This window comes from Labeo rohita, chromosome 4, assembly GCF_022985175.1.
Source record: "Labeo rohita strain BAU-BD-2019 chromosome 4, IGBB_LRoh.1.0, whole genome shotgun sequence".
Classification (NCBI taxonomy): domain Eukaryota; kingdom Metazoa; phylum Chordata; class Actinopteri; order Cypriniformes; family Cyprinidae; genus Labeo; species Labeo rohita.
The window spans coordinates 41978649-41985219 of NC_066872.1; the positions used below are offsets into that span (position 1 = coordinate 41978649).

General features: G+C 36.6%; 1 long non-coding RNA gene across 1 annotated transcript; it reads left to right on the top strand.

Annotated features, from left to right (window-relative positions):
* Window positions 1-4207: 4207 nt before the first annotated feature.
* LOC127163753 (uncharacterized) lies at window positions 4208-6216 on the top strand. The gene is made up of 3 exons (XR_007827537.1): window positions 4208-4617; window positions 4740-4807; window positions 5716-6216. It is a non-coding gene; the product is annotated as an uncharacterized LOC127163753 (long non-coding RNA).
* Window positions 6217-6571: the final 355 nt, after the last annotated feature.

A 6571-nucleotide genomic window follows, 5' to 3' on the forward strand; every position in this document is an offset into this window, starting at 1 on the left:
ATTGGTCCCCAAACTGTGTGACTAAAACACTTCCCAGCCCTTACTTTTATATTAGTGTAACCTGCAAAGAGATGTGTGAATTCGTTATCAACATTTATGTAAACATGCTTTTTTTTCTTTTGTTAAACATTATTATTAAACAGATTTTCATCTTGTAAATTGGACTAGATACATGCAGTATGTTGTTTATAAGCCTGTCTTTTGAAGCCATGAGTGCAGAATACAGTGGAGGCAGGACAAGTGCGACTATTATACTGTATGTTTTTACTCTCTCCAGCACGCATGTCAGTTTGCTCAATAGATGCATGAAAATGGGGGCATGCATTGTGTATGACACTCAGACCAGATGTTGAAACCCTGCAGATCAATGCTCTCTCCATTTGCTTTGATGTGCTGAAAACAGCAACTATTATTCTTTTTTTTCAATAGGAGAAAAACGGCTGTAAAGGCCATTTCTGAAGTGCACAGACATGGCAACGACCTTCAGATTTGTTTATTACACTTCAGCACTGATTGTGCTGGAAAAATGACACTGACTGTCCATTTATGACAAAAATCGTTCAAGCTTACTAAAAAGAAGAAGAAGAGGAATAAGTGAAACAATAATATGGAGCGTGTGGGAACATTCAAAGTTTTTTGCATGAATGCCATTGTGAAGTGAAAGTCTTTATGACGTTGGTGCTATACGAACAAACGAATACAGAAATGTGGCAGCATTGTGCCGGCATCTGAAATCTCCCTTGTTACTCTTTTGTTTCATTATATTCCTTTGTGCCACCACAGTGAATGACTGGTGCTGATTATGCAAATGAGCCAGAGGAAAGAAGCATGGGTAATTATCACAGTTGTGGATAGGCTGTGGGGGAAAAAAATGCTCCCTCTGCCATAGAGACACTATAAGAAAAAATGCTCACAGCTTTGCAACAGTAACAGCTTTAGAGGAGCTACAAGAAAATGTATGTTGTCTTTTAATGCACTGTACTGATAAATTTCCAGCCATATCCTCTCTAATAAATAAAACCCATTCACTCATTTGAAATAACATCCTGCCGTCTGTTTCACCAGCCTGTATCTAATAAATTATTTATTCCTAAGCAAAAAAAAAAAAAAAAACTATTTTTTTTTTTCGTTTAATTCAGTAATCAGTTAATTTAGGTTAATGCAATAGTTAAATGAATAATAATTATTATTATTATTATTATTATTAGCAGTAATAGTAGTTTTATTATTGTAAATGAATTATAATTTTTAATATTTAGGTATATTCAATATTCGGTTCATTTATTTAGGTTAAAATAGTTAACTTATTATTATTATTATTATTATTATTATTATTATTATTCATGATTAATTGCATCCAAAATAAAAGGAAAATAAAATAGAAAATACACACACACGTGTATATATTTAAGAAATATTTATGTGTGTGTGTGTGTGTGTATATATATATATATATATATATATGTATGTGTGTGTGTGTGTGTGTTTATATATACATGCATATATACACAGTACACACATACATTATGTAAACAGTTTTATTTTGGATGTGATTAATCGCGATTATTCGATTTGACGGCACTAATTATTATTGTTACTATTTTGGTTAATTCAATAATTAGTGCATATACTTAGGTTAATGCAATAGTTCAATTAATAATTCAGTGAATACTACTAATAATAATTGTAATAAACAATTGTGCAAATGTTCATGTGCATTAATTGGACCAAAATGATACTCTTGTTGTTACATTTTGTTACATTTTGTTCCTAATTTTGTGGGGTTTTTTCTCCACTCAGATGGTTTTAAGCTCTACTTGCATTGCTGACTCACCTTCAAGAGATGGAAATTATCACAGGTATCTTAAAATCACAGCCCTATAATGTCAATAAAGCACATGCTGAACTATTTTACAAAGCAAGTTTAGTGTCTCAGCTGAAGCTTGATATCTAGGCTGGGTGTTGACAGATTGGCCTATATCATTATCTGTGTCACTGGAGGATGTCTGTTTATGGAAGAAAGTCTCTTTCGTACTGTGATACTAGTGTTAGAACAAACCAACCTGAAAATGTAGAAACAGAGGGCCAAACGGCTGTGGCTGGGTTAACTGAGGGCCAGCACAGGTCTCCCTTTCCATTTGGAAAATGTAGTGCCTCAGTCTGTAAGTCAGTTTGTCTCCTGGTCCTACTGTGCGCAAACTAGCGTAATGCGGGTCAATAGGCGGAGAAGCTACTCTGGTGCTAAATTGGAACCTCTTGAAATTGGTTCCTGCCCCCTGTATTTAGCCCTGAACCACTGCAGTGCAAACGCTGCACACCTAACCGAACATCAGCTGTCGGAAATTGAATGCTTCTTTTTTTTTGCAGAGTAAAGTTTGGTTTAAAAATATCCCCCATTGTTCGTGGGAAACAATAGCCGCAGATTTGCGCCGGCTGACAAGAGACGACGGTCCAGGGCTTTCCGAAAAGCACACACGCGGGTCTCTGCGGAGAACACGCTCACATAAATCATGTCCTGAAAAGCAGCTCCCTCAGGAAAATAAAAGTGCATTTGTCGGGGCAGTCAGCAGAGTTCATAGCTCACGGGCAGGCGGCCAGAGTCTTGTGCTGCAGCTCTTGCGTCTGATCGCATATCAAATGGGATTATGACATTGTGCGTTCCTCAGCCCTGCATTTTTAATTGAATTACACGCTCCTCTTAATGCAATAATCTCCCAAAGATCCACAGCATAATGTTCAAATCAATGATAATAAAATTAGGCCGTTTCGTTTCGTGCGTCTTGCGGGAGCGACTCGAGATCTCAGACGGCGGATTGCGCCAGAGACGCCGATGCTTGCATAACGCCATGTGTGAGATGACACCCACGCTCGGGTGAAACACGTTCGAGAGATTGATCTGAATCATTGGAGCTGTTAAAACGGCGAAGCTCCCTCGTCTGTCCGTGTGACACCGTGGTGACTGGTTTTCAGAGAGGGGTCCGCGCCGTGGGGAACCTTTTACACACTGACAGCCAAATAAAAGGCTGGCCGAGGCTCTTTGCCCATTAACGTCATCCCTGAAAGCAGATTGTGTTGCCACGCAATTATACAGCGCTGATTCTCAAACAGCGGGTTTAGTTATCATTAATCCATCAGCTCAGAGATGGAGCTCGGCTGGACAGGCGCGTTTACACGAATCGACTTTCTTTTCGCTATGCGTGTGCAGTTTTTCATTTATTTGTACAGAATTTTCATTGTTGCGCGCACATTTTATTTTTCGCTTTTTATTATGTGAGGAGGGATGGATGTGTGAGATACAATTCACACTGAATACCAAATTATGTTAAAAAGAACATTGCAGAGGGCTAAAATGTTTTCTCAGTGCAGTTTTAACACTGTAGAAGATACCAGGGCAAGTTGTCACGGGGGCTGTGAGCTAAATTAAACAAATGTCATGTTTGTTTTGTACACCTCAGTGTTGACTGTGGTAATATGCAAACTAAATTCCAGTATGTGACTATGAACCACAAAACCAGTCATAAGGGTCAATCATCTGAACACTGAATTAATAAGCTTTTCATTGATGTGTGTTTTGTGTGGATAGGACAATCTTTAGCCGAAATACAACTATTTGAAAATGTGGAATCTGAGGGTGCAAAAAACATCTAAAATATTGAGAAAATCACCTTTAATGTTGTCTAAATTAAATTCTCAGTAATACATATTGCAAATCAAAAATTAAGTTATGATATATTTATGGTAGGAAATTTACAAAATATCTTCATGGAACATGATCTTTACTTAATATCCTAATGATTTTTGGCATAAAAGAAAAATCAGTCATTTTAATCCATATTTTTGGCTATTGCTACAAATATACCTATGCTACTTATAACTGGTTTTGTGGTCCAAGGTCAGATATGATATTTCATATCAGTTTCACATTTTGCAGTGGTACATGTCAGATGGGGGCAGGTTGTCACATGTGTTGTATGTTGGCCAAAGTAATAGTTTGATCATTTTATAGGTTTGCTTTTCCATTTTTTCACTATTTTGTACATCATAGTTGTTTTGCTGTTTTTAAGAAGCTAAAAATATCATTAAATAGACTGTAATTGACCCTTTGCATGGATTTTGATTGACAGGCGATCGGCGATCTGACCAATCATAACGCAGAATCTGCCACACTGTAAGCACGGATTTTATCTCCTTATCTCCTTATTTTATCTCCTGACCACGCCTCCTTCACCGGTGCTGCGAGTAACAGCGCCATTTTGTCACTGTGATTGTGTATGAATTTAAGCTGTGGATGAATGTGGAAATTTAGATTTAGATAGTTCTGTTGGCATTGTTTTCCGCCATTTATCTTTTATCACGTCCCTCGAGAAACTCTTTGTGATCGGCAAAAGTTGTTGTTCGTCTAAACGACGGGACATTTCTCATCCGTTGATAGCTAGTGTTCTCACTCGCCTGCGCTTGAACCCCTGACTGGCGAGTTCGACTAACATTTTTTGCCTTTTTCTTTCAATGATTTCTTTTTCACTCGAGGAGCTGTTGTTTGTGAGGAGTGTAAATTTAGTTTTACTCATACAGTAGCCGCGATTCCAGCCGAGGAGCGACAATGGTGGAGCTAATATGGTGAGTGCAGTACGTTAATGTACCACGTTTAATTTAGACATGGCTATTGTTTGAAAGCGTAAGTTTTCGTTAATTAGCGGTATAAATACAAAGGCGGATGAATATACTTCTGTTCTGTCTAGGTTCAGAGTCCTCTTAACGACTATCTTGTTTTGGAAGAAAGAAGAAATGGAAGAGATGCTTTGAAAGTGTAAGTATGATCCTAATAACTGATAAGAGAGCACTGCTATTTACACATTTTCCTCCTGGTTTCACAGACAAGGCTTAAGGCCAGTCTCAGAATAAAATAACATGTTTAATAACATGACAAGGAGTCTTTACTGAATATACCTTGTAATGACATATTTTAAAATATGTCAGTGCCATTTTTCTTTTCTCAAGATGCACACCAGTAATGTTTTTAAGGTGTTTTTATAAAAGCTATTTAAGTATCTTAATTTAACTAAGGCCTAGTCCTGGCTTAAGCTAAGCCCTGTCTGTGAAACCCTGTCTCTTTGTTCAAACATGGAAATTATTCAAGAACAAAACAATTTCCTTGTTCACATTTATGCCACCTTCACACCAAAGTTCAAGATCAACTGTATGTCGTGGGTTAACTGAGACCTGTTCTGAGGATGATCACTTTGACTAGCACAGTGTGTGTCAGAAGATTATTCATAATGATGATGGTGTGAGTCTGTCCTGCACTCATTCCTGTTGTTTACAAGCTTTCCTGAATAACACCGATCTTCCTGACCATATGCCAGTAGTGTTTGTATGTGGATTTTACTTTAAATATTCTGTAGATGTACAATTAAACGTAAACCCTAAAGTCTAATTACCATCTGTAAACTGGAAATTTTCTGAGAGCTGTACCACCTAACCACTGTATCTGACTGCTCCAGATTAATTTAGACATTGATAGTGTTGCCATAGAAAAGCGCAATTCCCAGTCTGTTGACATGAACAGCTCACAAGCTGAACATCACAATGTTGTCCTCTCAGAATTAAAGTAATTATGACATGGTGTGAAGGCAGCATATGACTTTGAGTATTTAACAACAGCATTGTCTAACTGACTTGATAATGTATTTGTCGTTCTGTTTCTTCCTCTGTTAGGAGGCAGCTGACAAGACAGACTTCAGTAAGAATCCTCAGCGTTGATCAAGAAAGTTCACAGCTCACCTCATCTAGAGTGGGAATCATCTTGGAAGAAAGCTTGGTAATGGATGAACTGACCAATCTCAGGCCTTCTATGTCCATTGTTTTCAGACTGATTTCCCTGCCTACACCTGGACTATCCTAAGTGTATGAAAAGTATTTTATATTTTTTGTTGGGAAAAGGTGAGCTGACACCTAAAATTCAGTATTGCCAATAGTGTGAACTCAGAGTGTGGAAAAAACATATCGTTTTGATGCTGTTTGTTGCGATTCTGAGGAAAACTTGTTTGTGTGCTTAACGATAAGTTAATTTGTTGAACTAGTATCTTTTTGAACTTTTTTTTTTCTCCCATGTTTTATGGGGAAATGTTTTCAGGATATGAAAAAATGGTTTTGTTGTGTTTTCAATTGAATATTTGTAATTGAATTGATTTAAAATAAAAGGGAAAATTGCATTAATGTTCCTTTATTTGTTTGCTTTTTTCTTAATTTTCTAGGTTAACAAATTGGAAAAATAAAACATTTGATATAGATTTAACTTGGAAATTAGTATATTTGACTTAAATATAATAGTTATAATAATTGCAAATGAAATGATGTTACAAAACATTTTAAGTTAAATGAAATGACCTTTGTAATTCATATTACAAAACATTTTAAGTTAAATAAACTTTACATTACTTAAATTTTTTAGGGCAACCAGTTTCCTCCAATTTTTTAAGTAAATTCAACTTATCCGGGTTTAGAGTGCATTTAGTCCGACAAACCAACTTGACAGGAGAGTAGATTAACGTTGATGCACTCAAACATGAAA